Source organism: Poromitra crassiceps, assembly GCF_964638095.1.
Source record: "Poromitra crassiceps genome assembly, chromosome: 30".
NCBI lineage: Eukaryota > Metazoa > Chordata > Actinopteri > Beryciformes > Melamphaidae > Poromitra > Poromitra crassiceps.
The window spans coordinates 10,803,149-10,824,982 of record NC_139652.1 but is presented as its reverse complement, the minus strand read 5'-3'; the positions used below and the strand labels follow the sequence as shown (position 1 = coordinate 10,824,982).

The following is a 21,834-nucleotide window of genomic DNA, read 5'->3' as shown; positions in this document are numbered from 1 at the left end:
CCACGCTTTCTTCCATATCGATGAGTAAGTAATAAAAGCAATTTGGAGGGGCTCCTGGCCTCTGGAGGGCAGTGTGTGGCGGCAGCTTGTCCCACAGCCGACTGAGTTTCTGTTCCTCCTGGCGCCCCTTCAAAGTGTGAACAGGAACTGGTGTTTCTGGCCGTCCTAGCGTTGTTTTGAGATCAATAGCGTCCAAGCCAGTCGTAAAATGGAGCTCCGAGGGGGCCAAGTGGCAGCCTGTTTTTCCTGCATCTACTGTAAATAGCCAGTTTTATTCCCGTTTTGGCCACATATCGTCATAATCTCATCCCTCAACAAACACCAGACTGATATTCCCCCCGGGGCTGTTTCCTGGTGTCTCCCAGGGATCAAATTACCTCATTCGTGATCTCGGTCACCAAGTCTCGTCAAGTCCCGCGATACTTTCCTGCCGGCTGGCCAGTTGGCCAGTTGGCCAGTTGGCCCCCAGAAACGCTGCGGAGATCGCTGGGTGAGTCGTCAGATCATAATTAATGTGAGGAGAGGGGTCCAGGTTAAAAAACAACAAAATTCTCCTTTAATCGTGGACAAACACTCTGCCCATTTTCAACCAGCTTTGTATCATTAGAACATCAGTAGTATATCAGAAAACTGTAAACTGTTTTGAAGTCTGTCATTTCATTTGACAGTTATTGAGTGTTAAAGTGTGGACCAGTGACATCACTGGTCCACACTAACTCAAATTAATAACTCATTAACTCAAATCTACTCTCAATAACTGTCAAACTAGATGAATGATGAATAGTTTGACAGTTATTGAGAGTTGATTTGAGTTAATGAGTTATTCATTTGAGTTAGTGTGGACCAGTGATGTCACTGGTCCACACTTTAACACTCAATAACTGTCAAATTAAATGACGGACTTCAAAACCGTTTACAGTTTTCTGATATACTACTGATGTTCTAATGATACAAAGCTGGTTGAAAATGGGCGGAGTGTTCCTTTAACAAGCCTTAATGACTTAATGAGCTAGTGGGGGCGGAGTTTCTGCAGGCAGCATGGAGCCTTTTCCTCCGTGGGGTAAACAGAGAGAGAAGGTTAAAACACTGCCTATTATTTCCGAGATTATATATGAAACAAAGTGGGTTGATTACCGGTAAAGCCGTCCTTTAAAGTGCTGTCATGGTTTTGAATGCCGATACATGATCATTGAAACAAACCATTTAATAAGTCAATTCTCCGCAAAATCAACAGAGGGTAGTGAAGCAGAATGATCCCTGAGAGGTGCCACATTTCTACAAGCCTTTGACTCGCTGCCTCCTCGCTCAGTCAGTCTTGTTTGCTGAAGCGCTACCTGGTTGCTAGGCAGCCCAGTTGGACGACGGTGACGGGAGAGTATTTATTCGAGAGCTCAGTCTGCGTCACTACATTTGCCATTAATTGCTCGGTAAAGGTCAGAATGAAACCCAGACTGAAAATATCCATCATGTTTTCATCCGTGTCGAGCAACATGTAACATTTTTTTTTTTTTTTTTTTTTTTGCAATTTTAGCAGCGCTGTCATCTGACTTTGTTTTTCTCCTGAATACAGTATACCGTGTCGACCTGAAAGACGCTGGTCATATAATCCTGCACTCATCACTCCTGAGGCTTCCTCTGGCCCATCTGTAGTAATAATAATGTGACAGAAAATAAAGAGTGCATGCAGACGCACGCACACACACAGCTTCACACGCTACAAATGAGTAACCCAAGATCGTCTCTCAGCCACAGTAACGGCCAATAAAATCAACGTTAGTGCTGTGCGGGTGTTGCTTTAGTGAGCTATTAAGCAGCGTTAACGACTCTAGAGACGGAGAGGGCCAGAATGACAAGTATTAGGTTTTTCAGGTCACTATCTTCCATCGCTCCCAGTCTGACCATCAATTTGCAACAAAACAAAAACAAGCCCTTAGTTCAACATTCCAACACAGAAACACAGACAGGTGTGATGAAACGAAACACCGACAGGTGTGAGGAAATGGATGACAGTGTGTTGACATGTTGGAAATAAGGGACTGTGCTTTGTGGTAAGCAATTTGCCACACACTAGGGGTGTCAAAATTAATCAGTTTTGAAGATGCATCGCTATGCGGCAGGCGTGGAATCAAATCGAATCGTTGACAGATGAATCGGTGAATCGTTTATGTTTAACATTTATGTTGACATTTAGATTTTAATGCACTTTCTAAATAAACAAGGCCAGGTCGAAACCTGGCATAGGGCCGTTGTACCAATTTCGGTACCACGGTAAAAAAAAACAGACTGATATTTCTTGAACATATTCTCCTTTATTAAAGTATGCAACCATTTTCAATGAACAAATGGCATGTAGCCTTCAACTTTAAAACAAAACAATGTGCTTCTGCTTACTTCTTCTTACATTCAACTCTGTATGGCAGTGAGTACAGACAGTGCAACACCAGTGGCATGTAGCCCTCAAGTATTTAATTTTATTATTATATTAAATATTATAATTTAATTTATTTCACAGAATTGCTGGAATCCTTTTTTTTCAACGGTGTATATTGGTATTTGATCGATGCATAGGAATTCTGCCAATGCCCTATCACACTTTCTTGCTTCATGCGAGTCATATTTCCTCTGCTTTTCAAAAACATCAGGAATTGTCTGCTGGGTGGTCTTTTGGGCTCCGCGACTTGTGCCTTCCTCTTCATCTTCATCTCTTGCATACTGTTAAATGGAAAGTAACGTCAGTGAGATTTACTAAAATAAAGAGATGATAAAGACAACTGCACATACACACATGTAGAGTGCAAGCAATTTTATGTAGCTAGTTTTAATTCACGGACATGTTTCACCCGAAAGAAGCTTGTATTTATTTTGATGCCATGTTGAACTATGGCTAAGTCCGACTATTAGCCGTGTCCCATAATGTTTCCATTACAAACATTGCATGCACACGTGTTACACTATGCTAGCTAACGCTGTACCAGGTATTAGCCGGGTCCCATGATGATAATGATTCCATTACAAAACACGTTAACGTGAGCGCAAACGTTTTTTGGTTACACAATTACACAATGCATTGCCAGCTATCTCAAAAACGAATGTGACAGGATAAGGTCTGTTTGATATGTTGTTAAACGTGTTATTTTACACCGTTTGAAAGAAGTAACCCACCTTGAATTATTTGAACAGGTCTGGGTGCCTGTCTTTCAGCTGCTTGGCGAGATTGGATGTGCTACCCAGTTTGGTTTGGAACTCCCTTTCACACTTTTTGCAGATGGGACTTTGGGGACTGATATTTCCAAATGCGACTCTTTGCATTCTTCTTCTCAACAAGTTGAGTTGTTGGAATAGGACAGGAGCAGCCGCAACCGAATGCTGTCACATTCACAGCTGCTTTACATTAGGACAAAAAAGACGATACATGTCAACTCCTCAAAAATCGAATCAATAAATTCCTAGTCGGATCGAGAGAGGCACCAGACGGTGAAATGTCCGACGACGGCTCTTGTGGAACTCTCTGAACGAGCTAGCCACAATATTAGCCAGAGGTGCATTACCGCCACCTACCGGACTGGAAAGCGGAAAGACATTACATTGCCTGAATCCGTGCTAAAATGGTCTGGGCGACAGAGTGGAATGTAAGGGCCCTGCCGTGCATTCTGCACAACGGCCCCAAAAAGGGGTGATATTTATCTGACTGCTTGTTGTATTAATTGACGAAAATGTAGCCATGTGCAGTAATAAATCTAATAATATAGAAAATTGAGGATGTGATGATAATTGGAGCTGCGATACTTTGAGCTGTATAGAGAAGATGCATCATGGAATCGAAGACAGATGAATCCTAATCGAATCGAATCGTGAGGCCAGTGAAGACTCTCACAGCCCCGCCCCCTGGCCCTTACGAGTATTTCAACATTTCATCACACTGTCATAGTGTCATTGTTTGTGTTGCCCTGCATGCCCAAATGCAACTATAGGGGGAATTGCTTGAACTTTTCAGTTTCTCTTAGTAGGCAGCCACAGGTCTACCACAAAAACACAAAAACACAACGCACACAGCTGCAGATTCACACGCCACCAGCATTGTTACCATTCAGCCTCTGTGATTGGTTTGTCCATCGCTGTCCCATTCTATAGACACAGGGCAAATAATAAAGGCTCTTGGTGACACAAAATCAATAGTGGGTAGTACAGATAATATTACATGTTATTATCTCCCACAAAGCACAACCTCTCCCTTGTCTGTCAGCAGATAATGGACAACAATCTTGAGATGCAATATACCTCTAAGCACCACCTCAAACCAATATATACCTCTAAACACCACCTCAAAGTAAACGTCACCATGTTTCCCCCCCCCACACACAAATAACATAGCCGTTTTGAAACCTTCGCTTGTTAACACATTGACTGCCAGCCCTTTTTTCAATGCTGTAGGTAGGTTCTGCCAGGTTTTTTTTTGAGGATTCTGGCTCATTTTACAAGAGCCGAGGATTCTTTTCTGTTAAGACTTCGTGAACACCAATCATCTAAAAAGAACTAATAGAATGTGTGCTTTCTCTGTCTAAAAGAGTTAGTTTGTAGAGTTAGTAGTTATGTAGATATTAGCCGTTGAGTACAGCATGGTTTCAGAGATTTTCAGAGAGTTTTGAGATAAATGGATTTTTAGAACCACCTCACGTGCCTGTGATTATGGGTGCCCTTGGGCAAGTCCGTATACTGTATTGTGTGTGTGTGCGTGTGCGTGTGCGTGTGCGTGTGTGTGTGTGTGTGTGTGTGTGTCTCCAAACTCCTCCCTCCGTCTGTGCTGCTGCCGCTGGCTCCGCGGCCGCTCTCGGGCAGTCTGGATTACTGTAAAACGGGCTCGCTCGTTTCTTGAGGTGTCGGCTGAGAGCTTTGAAGAAGCTTTTGCGATTCTGGTCTTATTCATGCGCAAAGGTACTCGAGTGTGTGTGTGTGTGTGTGTGTGTGTGTGTGTGTGTGTGTGTGTGTGTGTGTGTGTAAGTGTGTGTGAAATCGAAAGCGTCTTCGCCCAGCTATTTCCTTGAAAATTAGAATGGCTTTCTCCCTGGGACCCGTGGCTGTTCTTTGCTCAGCTTTCTCTCTGTCTGGAGAGCACTGTCGCCACTTAGTGGTCGGTAAAATAGATTATACACATTCTCTTCCTCCAATATTGGCACAGGAGACGTAAAAGGGGTCGATCGATGTCCCACCGTCAAAAAAAAAAAATGTTTATGTAAGCCGAGATATCTCGTCCTTGGCACTCAACGGTTGGATCATGTAAGCCGAGATATCTCGTCCTTGGCACTCAACGTGTTAAGCTATCGACTTGTGCAAAATAGTCCGATTATTGAGAGCCAACAGAATTTCTGACAATTCCTGAGGGCTCATTACCGCTCTTCAAGGAAATGTTATGTCCTGATACAGGAAGTGGAACACGGCCTTATACAGGAAGTGGAACGTGGCCTGCAGCGCGCGCACTTTTCAGATAAACAAAGCTTAAACAAAGGATACCACTTTCTTCTGGACCCAGACTTGGAGAAGAAAAGCGTTCCATCTCATCTCCTCTCATCTAACAGCTGCTCCAACTCTGTGTGTGTGTGTGTGTGCGTTTGCGTGCGTGTGCGCGTGTGTGTGCGTGTGCGTGTGTGTGTGCGTGTGTGTGTGTGTGTGTGTGTGTGTGTGTGTGTGTGTGTGTGTGCGCGCGCGTGCTTGCGTGCGTGTGCATGTGTGTGTGTGTGTGTGTGCATGTGTGTGTGCATGCATTTGAGTGTGAGAAAATGACACCATTGCCCAGATGCATTCAAGCCACATTAGGCTGGCAGGAGTAGCTCAGACAGCCTGTGTTACTGCTATCAGGGAGACATCTGGTTCAATAGCCCACTGCAGCAGCAGTCACTGACAACGTTTACATGCACACAATATTCCGGGTTTTTTCCCATATTCGGAAAATGACAATATTCCGACTAAATGAATAATCCACTAATATTCCCGTTTACATGCAGCCGTAGCTCGCCCTCCCCGACATGTGAGGGAGGGGGGGAGAGAGAGAGAGATGCAGGTAGGCGGAGTTTTTCTGTTGAGAATAAAGAGAGCAGCACTATTCTCACCAGGATCACTTGGTCCATTTCAGGAGCTTGCTGCTGGAAAGTTTGGTGTCGCGATTATTTGCACATCCAAGTCTTTCATAAAAAGTAGGCTAGTAGCCTACGTTATTACCTCGCAGGGTCGCAAGCACTTTGGACTTCCGTGGACAACCAAATGATGTTTCTCACCTCCTCCCGATCAGAAATGTGGGCTTTTCTGTTCGCATGCCAGAGATGACGGATTCTAATAATCATATCGCCTCTTCTAGCGCTTTCTAGCACAGATCAGTTGACCACAAACATGAATCATGCGTCACAAACTGCGGTAAAAACCCTGATTGAGACACATATTCCGAATACGCTGTATACATGATCAAAGAAAACCCGAATAATACTGGAATAACCCAGATGTCTTAATCGGAAAATGCTAAATTCGGAAAAAGGCCAAATTCGGAAAATGCAACTGGAATATGCTGTTTACATGACCCTTATCAAATTCAGAATATTGTCATTATCCGAATAATAGTGGAATATTATGTGCATGTAAACGTAGTCAATGGAACTACTGAACCTTAGACCAAGGCTGGTGAATAAACAGCTGACTGCACAATGTGTTGCTGCTCGTGTTTGTGTCTGAAAGTTGTGATTGTTCACTTCCTTAAAGGCCGGCTTTACCGTGGGGAATATGAATATATATTAAATCTCACGCCCCTAAGGTTTTCGAATCCGTTGAAATTTTTGAAATTGGTTGTTTCCCGCCAGAGATATCACCAGAAATCCACTCTGTGTGGAGGGGGGGGGGGGGTGGTGGAGGGGAGGGGCGGGTGCGGGGACCCGAAATACTACATTTCCCACAATGCACTGGGCTCGCGTGGCCTTCGTTTTCATGCCCACCCCTCAGGCATTTGGCTGATATCAAACTCCAGTAGGTGGCGGTAATGCACATATATGTTTGCCAACCGCCATAAAACTCAAAGAAGAAGAAGAAGAAGAAGGCTTCGACAATAAAAGATACAAAGAAGAAGAAATAAATCGAAAATAAAATTGCCTCCAAATTGCACCAAATGTAAACGGTAGTATATATGTCGGGAGATGTCTTCATAAAAAAATTTTCATGCATTTTAAGGCATTTTCGTAGGAGTTACGCGCATCTGATGTTGTAACTATTTTCTGTAAAAATGTGTAAAAATGGGTACATTGCTCAGCGTTGATTTCGTTACTTCAACTCACCTACTACTAGATGTAAAATTTGACGAGCTTTCCAATGCCGCCAGTCCCGTGTCTTCTGGTGCTTCCGTTCCAGAGATATGGTCTCTTGGCAAGGAGCTATGGAAAGCTAACCTAGCTACAGTATGCTATGCGGGTGGACAAGATGGCTGCCTTTTGCTTTTCGTCGAGAGCTCTGAAGGGGCGTGGAGGACCTCTAGAGGCGGGACCATGGCTCACAAGACTTGTAGTTCATAGGCGCTCGAGTTCCGCAAGCGGGGAGGGAAGCCGGGTGACGCGTAACGCGTCATCCGGCTTCCCTAAAAATGTGAGAGATGCCTGATAGGTCAGGCAGTGAAGCTCCAATTTCAAAATATTTCAACGGATTCTAAAACCTTAGGGGCGTGAGATTGATATATATTCATATTCCCCACGGTAAAGCCATCCTTTAAAGGATAACTTCACCCAAAAATAAAAATTCAGTCATTATTTACTCACCCCCATGTCGGTGGAAGGTTAGGTGGATTTTTTTTTGTCCACAAAACATTTGTGGAGTTTTCGAGGGAAACAGAGTTTACAGCATTCCGCTAAAAACAATTGAAGTGAATGGTGACCAATGACGTATTTTCAAGTCAACATGGCATCTCGGAATTATGCCAGATGAGCAGTATGGAGGCATTTGATGTTTTTGTTTAAATTTGAAAGTTGGTCACCAATCACTTCAATTGTTTAGGAGAACGCTGTAACTCTGTTTCCCTGGAAAACTCCACAAATGTTTTGTGGACTAAAAAAACTTCACTTGACCTTCCACCGGCATGGGGGTGAGCAGATAATGACTGAATGTTCATTTTTGGGTGAACTTATCCTTTAAATAAAATTATGTCTATGCTTAAACTATGATTATATCCCACTGCTTAATGCCTAGGAAAAGGTTCTTAATGGCTCGGTCATAGCTGTTAATAAGTCAGTCTATAGAAATAATTATGTCAATTTGTCACAGCTCCCTCTCAGTGAGTACACCCACACAGCTTGCTCATCAGGTTTTTTTTTTACCAAGCAACACAAATGCCATGAGGGCTCAGGTGAGTTTACACTCAGGTGAGTTTACACAGAAACAAATGAGGGAATCAACCCAAGCCAGTGGCCAATCAATGCCTGCACAGCATGGCTGATGTTAAAGTGTGATGAGGTAGAGATCAATGCCTGCACAGCAGCATGGCTGATGTTAAAGCGTGATGAGGTAGAGATCAATGCCTGCACAGCAGCATGGCTGATGTTAAAGCGTGATGAGGTAGAGATCAATGCCTGCACAGCATGGCTGATGTTAAAGCGTGATGAGGTAGAGATCAATGCCTGCACAGCATGGCTGATGTTAAAGCATGATGAGGTAGAGATCAATGCCTGCACAGCAGCATGACTGATGTTAAAGCGTGATGATGAGGTAGAGATCAATGCCTGCACAGCATGGCTGATGTTAAAGCATGATGAGGTAGAGATCAATGCCTGCACAGCATGGCTGATGTTAAAGTGTGATGAGGTAGAGAGCAATGCCTACACAGCATGGCTGATGTTAAAGCATGATGAGGTAGAGATCAATGCCTGCACAGCATGGCTGATGTTAAAGTGTGATGAGGTAGAGAGCAATGCCTACACAGCATGGCTGATGTTAAAGCGTGATGAGGTAGAGATCAATGCCTGCACAGCATGGCTGATGTTAAAGTGTGATGAGGTAGAGATCAATGCCTGCACAGCATGGCTGATGTTAAAGCATGATGAGGTAGAGATCAATGCCTGCACAGCATGGCTGATGTTAAAGCATGATGAGGTAGAGATCAATGCCTGCACAGCATGGCTGATGTTAAAGCGTGATGAGGTAGAGATCAATGCCTGCACAGCATGGCTGATGTTAAAGTGTGATGAGGTAGAGATCAATGCCTGCACAGCATGGCTGATGTTAAAGCATGATGAGGTAGAGATCAATGCCTGCACAGCATGGCTGATGTTAAAGCATGATGAGGTAGAGATCAATGCCTGCACAGCATGGCTGATGTTAAAGCATGATGAGGTAGAGATCAATGCCTGCACAGCATGGCTGATGTTAAAGCGTGATGAGGTAGAGATCAATGCCTGCACAGCATGGCTGATGTTAAAGTGTGATGAGGTAGAGATCAATGCCTGCACAGCATGGCTGATGTTAAAGCGTGATGAGGTAGAGATGAGATTGAATCAAGGAAATGTTGCTGTTGTCTCCTGGTCCTAATAGAGAATCTGCCCATGTTCATCTTATTCCCTTGGAATGGGCCTGCTTCATGATTGCATGACTGCATTATATTTGGAAGAAAATTAAACTTCTGATTGGAATTGTCCACGCTCAATATTGAATGAGCTATGTAAGAGACTGGTTACATTTTTAGAATATCCGCTGCTTGGCTTGCCATAAAATTGCATTTGAACAGACTAGGGATGCACGATATGGATTTTTTTTTTCAGCCGATACGATACCGTCCGATAACCGATAATTACCTGCAACTCATGGCCGATACAATACGATAACCGATAATTTCACATTTTAGTATTTTAAAAAGGAGCTCATAATAACCTGTAGTTTATCCACAGCTGAGGATTAGAAAGGCTGAGATGTAGTGAGCAAAGATGAATGATTTAATATTCCATAGCTCTGACCTAACCAAATCTTAACTGACATCACTATAGTTACCACAAAACAAACAGCACTCTATTGGAGAAAGTACAAAATCAACCCCCCAAAATATCCCTTTCTTACAATAAAATATTGCTAGGCTGTAAGCACTGACAAGCTATTCTCAAGCTGCCGCACTATTCAATTGCCTTGACAAATATAATGGGTAATATACTTTCAAAGAGGCACAAAATAAGCACCACAACTGATCAAAGTTAATGTGTCATAATGACAGAAATGAGCACATGTCTGAGGATTACTGTGTGCTGTTGCTCAGACACTCAGTGGGAGAAATTAGTCAATGAGCATTAAAACAGTATCCCGCGTTGACAATAAAGCTCTGTCCTAACAAAGCCAGTCTTGTAGTAGAGATCCTCTGTGTTACAGGGCTGGGTTACAAGACTTGACAGCTCGAGCATTTAGAAAGAATTGGGGATCAAATCTGCGACTGTTCCTAACCGACATAAGCTGCTTTCAGGGCAGGGGGAAGGTTTTTCCTCAGCGCTGTCAAAGCAACTATACTAGCCACACAAATACACCTGCACAAGATATGCAAGATCCGGACGGGTATGTCGTATGTGCAAGGTGTACCTCAATGTGTGTTCTTGTGCGTTCTTGTGTCCGTGATGCGTTTTACGCAATATCCAACCATCAAAGCACGATTCCAAAACAAAACAACTTGAGCACGGAGGACGGATAAACATCCCGGAAGTTTACTTTCCAGTCGGTTGGATGCATCGGATGGTGTCTTGTCCGACGAGAACGAAAGGGAAGCCCCAACATTATTGCAAGGACAACAAATCCTATCCAAGCAGCGCTATATCGGGGTGTAACAGTTCACAAAAGTCACGGTTCGGTTCGATAGGACACAGTGGGGTCACCGTTCGGTATGTTTTCGATAAAGCAAAAAAGTAGAAATGCCAGAGAAATGTCCTTGGATTATTTATTGTTTGAAATTATTTATAGTTAAAAGTTTTATTTCAATTTACGGCAATGTTTTTTTTAAGACCTTTCGTCTTTATCCTCTCACTTTTAGTTGACCATGATGTCCTTGTTGTAGAAGACTTGCACTGTTCAGCAGTGAAAGATTTGTTTGGCCGTCGGTTTGCGATGCGTATTGAACCTAAAGCCTCAGGCTCATATCTAAACAGTTCAATACCAATACGCGTATTGCTACACCCCTAGCGCTATAATGGACACCTCAGAGCCATTTGAAACAAAACGAACAGCTCTGTGTCTCAAGTGAGTGCGCACATCACGCACAAATGGAGATGGAAAGTCCGTCTTACTGTACGGTCACACCGAGGCAAAAGGAACGCTTCACTCAAGCAAACTCGCATGTATTATTCGCAATGAGGCGAAAATCGTGTCATTCGTGCCGTGAAAAAACGCATCTCTAGCACCATTCGCGCCACTCTCAATCTCTCTGGAATCCCTTACAGTTCTCTCCAAGAAGACAGGATGGTTCTTCTCTCTAAGACAACTTGGGGAGAACATTCTCCACAGGGTCATAAGTGTTGACTGAGCATTCTCAGATTTAATCATCAGCTTTGGTTGGCTTAATATTGTGGGTTTCTAATCAATCTGCATGACAGGGGGCTAGGTTGTTAGCATGCATTTGCATACATCTGCATTAAATATGCTTCATCCTTCAAAAATGTGCAGAATAGTAGTGAGTACTTTGGCTTAGGGTGGGGGGGGGCGCATAATCTGGTCAATGAACTTGCTTTGATGTGTGAAAGTCTAAAGACTAGGTGGCTGCGTGTTGCACAGACGCTATGTGACTGAGGCATGGGTGACATTTCGCATTGGGATTGTGTGACCACTGACCAGCATGTGCCACTCATCACTGCATGTGGTAGTTGAGATTGTTGCCATGTCACAATTTTGTTAATATCACACACACACACACACACACACACAACACACACACACACACACACACACACACACACACACACACACACACACACACACACACACGGAAGAGTAGTCTTTCACTTCGGTGTAGACTAATGGGGATCCTTATAATAACCAAACAATAAACACACACCTAATAGGTATCCTAACCATGGGATTTATAGATGTGGGATTTATGTTGTTTTTAACTCATATTTTTCCCATATCTACTCAATCAACCCTGGACAATGTACCAATATTAAACCATTTTAAATAATAAATATATTATTTATATATTATATATTAATAAACCATTTTAAATAATAAATATATTATTTATATAAATAAATAAATAAATAAATAAATATGAACACATATCACATAACCCACCCAAACTGTGTTTAACCCATTGATACCTGATGCAGCATTTGTGTGTGTATCCCTTTAAGACCTTAGGTCTTAAAGGGATACACACACAAATGAGGGATATACACACAAATGCTGCATCAGGTATCAATGGGTTAAACACAGTTTGGGTGGGTTATGTGATATGTGTCCCTGCAACTAATCAGTGAATTCAGGCAGCCGCTGTGGTGTTTGCTTGGAACAGAAACCTGCATACTCATCCATGGCACAGCACTGGGCACCGCTCACCTACGAGGGAACATTGCTCACCAGCTGGGCCGGTGATATTAATACTGCACCTCCAGTCTGGCCCGGATGGTCATATCATTGATCATAACAGACTTATGAATACTCAAATCAATAGTATTAGGGAGCTGTGTCATACAAGGGAGATGATCCTCCTTATCTAAACCACTATAACAGGAAACAGGCTTCAATGGCACGACTTGGACAAATGTGTGCCATGCGTTTCCCAAGCTGAAACCATCTTATAAGTGGTAATCTGGTGATAGTGAGACACTAGCAAAGAGAGTAGCAGACAATTATTTATATTAAGTCACAAGATTATTTCTTCAAAGAATAATATTTATCTCACTCTGACCAAATATGACCAAAATCAGTCATTTCCATTTCCTTAAAAAAAATAAAAAAATCCTTGACTGAAGCAAGCTAAATGAAGCCGGCAGATGAAGTGATCCGTAAGGCAGTAAACTGGTAACAGTGGTCAGATCGGTGGTGACCAAATATCAATGATGACAGTGTGACACACTGCTGAACTCCCACCTCTTAATGAAATCAATGAGTGACTGTAGGAGAAGGCTTCCTCTGGCAGTGTCCATGGGGACGGCTCGCCGGGGATAAGGAGCGTCCATGGAGACATAAACCTCCAGTCTTAACCTTTAGAGACATTTCCATTTCTTCATGCTTTTGTCGGAGCCGAGTCGACTGGCCCGATGCATTAATGCACAAGTGCTGCTGGGCAGAAGTCATAGGAGACTTTGTCCAAATGGCGAGGAAGGGAAATCTGACGCCATGCCACTTCATTAAAAAAAAATGTCGCACGCACACACAGTCAAGACAACCGGCCCAAACAACCACAATGCACCACTGTGAGCATGAATACATACAAGCTGCAAGCACTAGTCTGCACAGTACAACAGTCTCTCTGAACAGCTGACCAGCACAACCCTACACATGCATCATTTCAGAGACACTGTGAAGAAAGACTCATTGGCTATAATGGCATTTCACCAGACACACAAGAGCTACTACTATACAACGACGATTAATAAAACGATGACTTACTGTCTGAATAACGATTCTCTGAAATATGGGGTTCACGCCTTGCTCCTACCCCCTGGTTGAAGATGGTTATATGATCCTGCAGATAGATGCTCTTCTTACACCAAATGTCCCGCAGGATGCCCTTAGAGATGACCTGTTGGTTAGAAAGGTTTAATGACTTAGCTGGTTAAATAAAAAATAAAAAATAAAAAATCTTTCCAACTGTGGTTGACGGACATAATCTCTGTTATAAGGATGGAGAGGCTCAGATCCTTGAGAATCAACTCACTTAAAAAGTTTTTAACTATTTGGGAGCCGTTTCTGGCCTACCTCGATGAGGTTAGGGCCGGGCGGTGGGTGACTTGCCCAGCTGGTTTCTGTTGCACGCCTTGCGTGGGACCCCATGCGCGACATCTCTTCAAAGTATATAAGCACCTTATATGGATGGTAGATATGTTTTTTTTCCCTTTATTGTGTCTGAGCTTGTTAATTTTTGCTCATATATATATATATATTGTTAGAATTGAGGTAAAAAAGAAAAAGAAAAAAAAAGATAACAAATCCAAAATTAGATCTTTCTGTGGACACCTGGAGCTGCCCGGGGGAAATGACTCACCAATGGAATGGCTTTCTGTTTTCCCCACATATCACTGGCAGCCTATCATCAAAAAGCAGGGTCTGAAAAGCAACATGGGGGGCTCGGCTTCTCTAATCTTCCCCGCTGGAAATAAAGAGAAGCACATCTGCCGTAGGGTCATTATTAAAGCCTGTGGCTAAAGCACATCTGCCGTAGGGTCGTTATGACAGCCTATGGCACACCAGAGAGTAAGGAAATTAAAAAGAGAGGATTCCAGCATATAAAGCCTTCATCTAGGTTTGTCTTTCCAATATCCTTGCTATAAATAGTCCCCCAGAGAGGTGCACCAGAGGGCAGAAAGATTAAACTAAATATAGCTGACCACCATTTTGCTGAGGGATTTTTTTTTTTTTGCAATAACCTGAAGAAATAGTGTATCAGAAGCAACGCTTCTCTCCACTGATCCCTACAGGCTGCGCTTAAGAATTAATGACTTCCTAGTACAGTATGCATCCTCAGAGTATCCAGCGATAACATACAAGATCCTGAGGCAGAGATCTTCCACAGCAGCTCTCCCTAGAGAAACCACTGACAGGGAGATGAGTGCTTCCGGCAGAACCAAGACTAACCTCAAAACAAGGTGCCACACTCTCAAGATCTACATTTACGCATGGAACTACCCTCAGCAACCCACTCCATTCATAATGCTCACAAATGGCTACTGCCTTTTCAATTAACAATTAAGGTGGGCAGTGTTTGTGAACTGGACTATCAATTAATCACTGAAGGGTTCAAACTGAAAAGGGGGTCAACATCTGCCGTGGCTACCCAGCAGCATGCAGTATGCCAGCTGCGTGTAAAGGACCTAAGGGATGGGGCGGAGCTGCACTCGGCCTGCTGAGGACTGCTGAGGAGCTTCTTTATATATATATACACATACATACATACATACATACATATACATACGGTGTCACCGGTAACACCGGTGTTGTCACGTGTTTATTACCCGGTGGGAAAATGTCCACACCGTAGCATCCCTAGCGCCCAGAGTTCAAAATATCTCAACGCTGACCTAATTATCGCTGACCTTTCATGAGTGCAACCGATCAGAGGAGGAAAAGCAGATAGCCGGTGCTCGCGTTGTCGCTGCTCGCCCTCTTGTCCTGCAGATTTGCGCTCAGCTCTACCTTGCTTTGAGAAAAGTGCAGAAGGCTTATCATGTGAAGGCCGGGGCTGCACTCTGCCTGCCTCATGGTCACAGTGCCCCATCGCCAAGTCTGGAGAGAAGCTCCGCTATCGACATATGCTGCTGCTAAACTCCCCAAGGCTCATTTCAGCTTCACAGCCTGGCTCCACTGACACCAGATTATCTCTTTCCTTGCCAGTGCAATCAAAACTTTAATATAGCCTACTAGGGCTGGGCGATATGACCAAAATCTCATATCCCAATATAGGTAATTTCATATCCCGATAACGATATACATCACGATATAGCATATTTTCTGTAAATTCAATTGATAGTTTATATAAAATGACCACATGGCCATTTATTTATGTAGCGGTTAAACCAGTTAAAATGTTGTCAAACCTCACAAAGGATACATGCATTCAGAATACAGATAAGCATGGCTATTCTTTACAACACAAATAATAATAATTAGTTGCAGGGCAGTAGAATGAAACACAAACTGAACCACACCACCAGTTCGATTTTCAAAGATTACATTAGAGCAAAACGGATAGAATAAAAGTTATTTAGGCTATAGTTCAGTCCAGTTCTCTCAGTTTGTTTATAAAGGAACAAAAATGCTCCACTTCTGGATTTCCATGTTACCAGTTCAGTTCACTCAACAAAAGTACTCCACTCCGGGATTTCACGGTTATCCAACACAACTCTTAAACCCAGGGAAAGCTATAAGCTAAAGCTAACGATAGACGTTTTGTTGTCGGCTCCTCAATGGATTTCCTTGGGATGATGAGAGGATGGGAGGAGATGTTTTGCCAGGTTTAACGTTAGGAGGACACACGCAAATATGGATCAAACGCGGACTTAACACAGCGCAAATGCCTGGGTAGACTAGGCGGACGGAGTGGAGGTAACATCTCCCTGCTCTTTAACCTACTCACTGGCTGATTTGTGCCACTTCTAAAGGGACGGAAGGGGCTTGTTGACACAGAGTCTGGTGCGTGTGTGGACTGTGGTGTGGACGTGAGTGAGTAAAAAAGAAAACAGAATGAAGAAAGCACAGCGTCATCCAAATGACGGACAATACTGCCGTAAAGAGTGTGATTTGCAACACAACGATATAAACGATAGAGCATCATATGAGACAAAATACATTTTCTATCGTCCAGACGAAATATATCGTCATATCGCCCAGCCCTATAGCCTACCCAAATTACAGAGAGTGAAATGTTTTCTAGTTTCCTAGGAAAATAAAAAATATTCTGATAATCTATTGGTCCTTGTAGGCAAATTCTATTTAATTTGCCCCCTGCGATAAGGAGGTCAGCTGAGTCAACAGCACCTCTGGAACTGTAAGGGAATGAATGTCTTGCTTAAGGACACTTAAGCAGCTTGCTGGGTTGGCTGAGGTGACAGCATCCTGCTGTCAGAGGCATTCAATGAAAAACACAGGTCCCCAGAGGTCAGATCTGACCCATTTACCAGAGTCACCAAATAGACGGCTAAGCTGGCGAGAGCAGAAAACATCCTATAGACGGTTTTAACTTGACAACAAAAACATTCTAAATTGAACCCCCGCTCACTTCCTGTTGCAGTGTTTGCTATGGACATAAAAGAAAAAAAAACATTAAAGTGCAGGACTGACCATTCCGTGAAAACCCTCTATATAGCTGAGCGGCGAAAACAAAAGTAACGATGTCGAGTGAATATTTCTGCAGTTTGCCGAATGCTGAGAAAAAGGAAGCGCTGTGGGGTTGCGCTCTGGTGAAAACCGTCTATAGTTAAGTTAAGTTAAGTTATCCTTTATTTATCGCCTTGAGGAAATTCATCCTCTGCATTTGACCCATCCTCTACTAGCAACCTTCCTAGAACTAGGAGCAGTGGGCAGCCACTGTGCAGCGCCCGGGGACCAACTCCAGTTCTTTTGCCAGTACCTTGGTCAGGGGCACTGACAGGAGTATTAACCCTAACATACATGTCTTTATTTGATGGTGGGAGGAAACCGGAGCACCCGGAGCAAACCCACACGGACACGGGGAGAACATGCAAACTCCACACAGAAAGGACCTGGGACGGACCGGGGTTCGAACCCTGGACCTTCTTGCTGTGAGGCAACAGTGTTAACCACTGAGCCACCGTGCCGTCCAAGTGTGGTAACGCTTGCTTTGTTTAATGCCACACATGAAAAGGATGTTGTCAAATCTATACCTCAGCCAGCACAAGATGACTAAACATAGACAGTGTTTCCCCTACCATTCTACAGAATGGTAGGGGAAACAAAATAACAAAATAACAAAATAACAAAATAACAAAATAACAAAATAACAAAATAACAAAATAACAAAAAACAAAAAAACAAAATTAACCCCAAAATTTCAATAAACCTTTACGGCATATTATTATTACAATACAATACAGCAATACTGGTGTGGACAGTGTTGACAGTAATAGAAGTTCAAAACAATAAGCATTTTGCTTTTAGGAGCATTGTGCCAGCGTGCAGCACTGTTCCAAAACATGTCAACGTGCGTCATTGCCTGGGAAACGCACATCCCATAATACAACTGTTTGCATCGCATCCCATAATAGTATGATGATACTTGGGATGCCATTGCCAACATAGATGTGAACAGGTTAGCTAAAAGTGTAGCGTTGCCTTGCCAGCAATGGCCCCCACCGTTGTGGTCGAGGTACGTTTCGAAATCCCTCCAGGCCTGAACATTTTTCTATGGGAAACACTGATAGACATCCAACACCCTCCTGCCCACCCCCTATCTATTTGATTAATGTTCCACAAGGCTGCAACTTTGTCACCATGGGCACAAAGACCAGGGAAGGAAACCCCCTACTCCTTGGCTGATTAGAATCCCCCCCCTGGCCCGCCCCCACGCACACACTCTGGATGACATGTTGATTCCTGATCATTAGAGCAGCCAGTAGCCTCGTCCTACCGCTGCCATGGTAATAAGGCCTGATTCATGGATGCTATATTTACAAGGTGTCTTTGTGATGAATTCAACCCTTTCATGTTCCTCCTCATTTTTCTTCATGCTTCTTTTTTCAAAGAATAGAAGAGCCACCTGTTGCTCCCACATGTTACTGGCTGCTGCTGCCCCCCCCCCCTCCCCAAGCTAGCACCCTGGGTTAGCCTAGCTTTTGTTCTGCATGTTGAATACCAACTAAGCAACTAAGGTAATTGAGGGATAAATTAAAACTGTTCATTCGTCTGTTCTACTCTGCAGGTTGAAAGTTAAAATAGAGCAGTGGTTCCCGAACTGGGGTATATACATGGTGGTCAGGGGTACTTGAGAGAAAGAACTGGGGTATATACATGGTGGTCAGGGGTACTTGAGAGAAAGAACTGGGGTACACATGGTGGTCAGAGGTACTTGAGAGAAAGGGGGAAATGGAAAAAAATGTCAGAATAAATCATGAAAATAAATCTCATCAGGAGGCGCTAATTGCAATTCTTTCAGTCCATTTCTTATTTTGTAATGTTCTATTCTTCAAAAGGTGGGTTCATTCATTCATCGCTTATGCTAAAGCGGTCTCTTGCCGTTTTCTAAGCAAAATGTTGTAGGGGTAGTTGTTGGGTTTCAGAAATCAGGGAAATGGGTGGTACTGAAGGCAAAAGGTTTGAGACCCACTGAAATACAGGACGGTGTGACTGTGCACTGCAGGTTTGAGATGAGATGAGGTGAACTTAGGATCCTCATGGGGAAACTGCTTCAAGACATTCATTTCACAACTTTAAAAATGGGGGGGGGGGGGGGGGGGGGGGACGCGTAATATAAATATGAGAAAGTATACAAAATAATACATAAAAGACGCTCCAGCTCAAGTCCCGACCTACCAATACTGTGCAGAACGTAAACAGACCTACATACTGCAGAACGTAAACAGACAGACAGAAGAACTGCATGTGGGACAAGTCCTGACATAATATGTCAAGCAGACTCTCGCAGGAGGAATGATCTAGGGATCCCAGGAATGAACAGATATCCCACTGGTGAAGTAAAGTGTAGGCCTAGATCAACGAGACAATGCAGAGGCTATATAGCCCAGTGCATCTGCACTTCAGATGACGGTAACACAGAGACAACCTTTTTCATTCTTTCATCTAGACCACTACCGCTGTCAGAGCCCCCCTCTGCCTTCTGCAGGAGAGATGATAGGCGCATTCATGCATTCATGAAATATCTTGGATCGCTGCAGCTGCCTTAATTGGGCACTGTACAGTCACAAAGAAGACTATTATCCAATCAGTCAATCTAGTTCCACATGATCCCCTCATCATCATCATCCAACAACAACAACAAATGATATACGTCCACATACAGTCAATGGACACACACACACACACACACACACACACACACACACACACACACACACACACACACACACACACACACACACACACACAATAGCCTAGTAGGCTACATACTTCATACTAGAAGCATGAAAAACAGAGACAGCGGGCAAAGCGCAGTTGTATGCTGCCTACTGAGTGTGGGATGTATGAGCGACCAACCGACGGTTAATAACACAAGCAGGGTTTGATAATCTGATAAAAGTCACTCGCTGCCTTTCTTCAGTGGTTTGACTGATCAGCTGCCCGTCAGCAACTCTGAATGAATGCCACACTCAACTTTGCCTCTCTCGCCTACCAAGAAAAATCACGACTTATATTTTGTCACGGCGGCCGACACAATGTCACCACCTTGCCAATGAAAACATATTGTGAAGAAGTTGTTATTGTTTTTGTTTATCTTATATTATCACGCAGCTGCGTGGAATGAATAACTCCCCTTGAGAGAGATCAAAACAAAACCACACGCACACACGCATCTTCAAGTGGAATTAGTTCTTTGGGGAAAGTCAAACGCAAAAACATGAATCACTAGTAGTAGAAATCTAGCAATAGGCTACTTACTTTACGTGGGGAAGCTGAGCAGTGTCTGTCTCGGGGAGTTTTGCTCCGAATCCAAGCCGCCCTCCGTGCGTGTTGCAACGAGAGCGCCGTGTGGTGAAGAACCTCCTTGGTGTGTGGACTCACATCGCAGGATTCAGTTTCACAAACCCCGGTGGTGAAGCAAACAATCCGACAGAGCGCTGCCACTTTACCGTAAAGGCAAGTGCGCGCACGAAAGCGCACATGGGGCTGCTTCTACCGTAACACTCATACTACTCCTTATTAAAACGTGGTCTGTGCCAGGATGGTTACAGGAGGCTACTTTTATTAGGAAGACAGGAAAACACTCCACTCTCCCCTCCACCAAACAGTGGCAAAATAGACCCTTTTCACAGCAACCGTTTTGAGGTGGTAAAGCAGGAACAGGAAGTAAAGCAATACTAATACAATTAATGATGGTTCCATTCCATTTAGATGTTCCAGTGCCAATTAATGTCATTGGTTACACCTGATTTAGCCTATTTCTTGCTTTACTTTACCACCTCAAAACTGTTGCTGTGAAAAGGGGTGGCGCAGTGCCGTGGTAGCATTCTTCTTGTAGGCTTGGTATTATTTCCGACTGCACTTGAAGGCATCACACCTGCAGCTACCGTGTTCAAGCTGGTGACATGCAGTCAATTAAGCTCAGTGGAGTCAATTAAGCTCAGCGCGTGGCTCATGGCAAGAATGACTGTGTTTTTTTCTCGGCTTCTTATAGTTTGTTCACCCGTACGACTACTACATTTGTTTCTGCATTGTGTAACTGATCAAAGGTGAGTGTGTTAACTTGTATAAATAACTAGATATGATTAAGATGCTTGTTTTTGGTGGCCCTTGCATGTCTCAGCTAATGGGCTAGCGCTAGTTCCTTTAGTGGCTAGTGGACCACATGGTATGCTACAGTAACAGTTAGCCTATTGGTGGCTGTATTCAGTTGAGTGGTATTTTAAAAGGCAAAATAAAATTAAATAAAAATAAAACCTTACAGTTTTGCATCTGCATGTCTGTATGTAATATGGATAATGTTATTATGTACCGTTTGTATTGTTTTTGTCATGTTGTATTGATGGCATCCTTTTTTGTGTTATTATTGTTTCAGACCACAGCTAGAAATAAATACACAACTGGGAAGTCTGAGCCACTCTAATAGTACTATTCCTTGGAGACCCACCTTTTAAATTAGCCTTTTTCACTTCCCAGTTCCCCCCCCAATTCACCCATTTTGTGTTTAAAGGCAGGAAGTAACATAGGTGCAAGCAAAACTTTAATGAGGGCCCCAGCACTGGAACACCCAAATTGATTGGAGGTTGGAAACCCTCATTAAGGTTTTGCTTGCACCTGTGTTATCTCCTGCCTTTTAGACACAAAATGGGTGAATTGAAAAAGGCTAATTGGTGCAATGTGACAAATAAAGACAGGATTTGTTCATCCTGTACCTTCATTGTAAGTCCCTTTGGATAAAAGCTCTGCTAAATGATGTAATGTAATGTAATAGAATGTAATGCATGTCATATAAAAGCCTATATGAGCCCCGATGGCAAAGGC

At 43.4% G+C, this 21,834-nt stretch overlaps 1 protein-coding gene across 2 annotated transcripts in view; it reads right to left on the bottom strand.

The window, feature by feature from the left end:
• The window catches only part of LOC310800562 (tumor protein p53-inducible protein 11-like), an 80,272-nt gene extending 59,871 nt beyond the window's left edge, over window positions 1–20,401 (bottom strand). The window contains exons 1-2 of one of the 2 annotated variants that reach the window (XM_083663177.1): window positions 20,272–20,401; window positions 13,594–13,726 (exon numbers count right to left, since the gene is read on the bottom strand). The gene's annotated coding sequence lies outside the window, so the exon portion shown is untranslated. The remainder of the gene's footprint in view (window positions 1–13,593; window positions 13,727–20,271) is intronic. The other variant, XM_083663178.1, reaches the window with a different exon arrangement.
• Window positions 20,402–21,834: the final 1,433 nt, after the last annotated feature.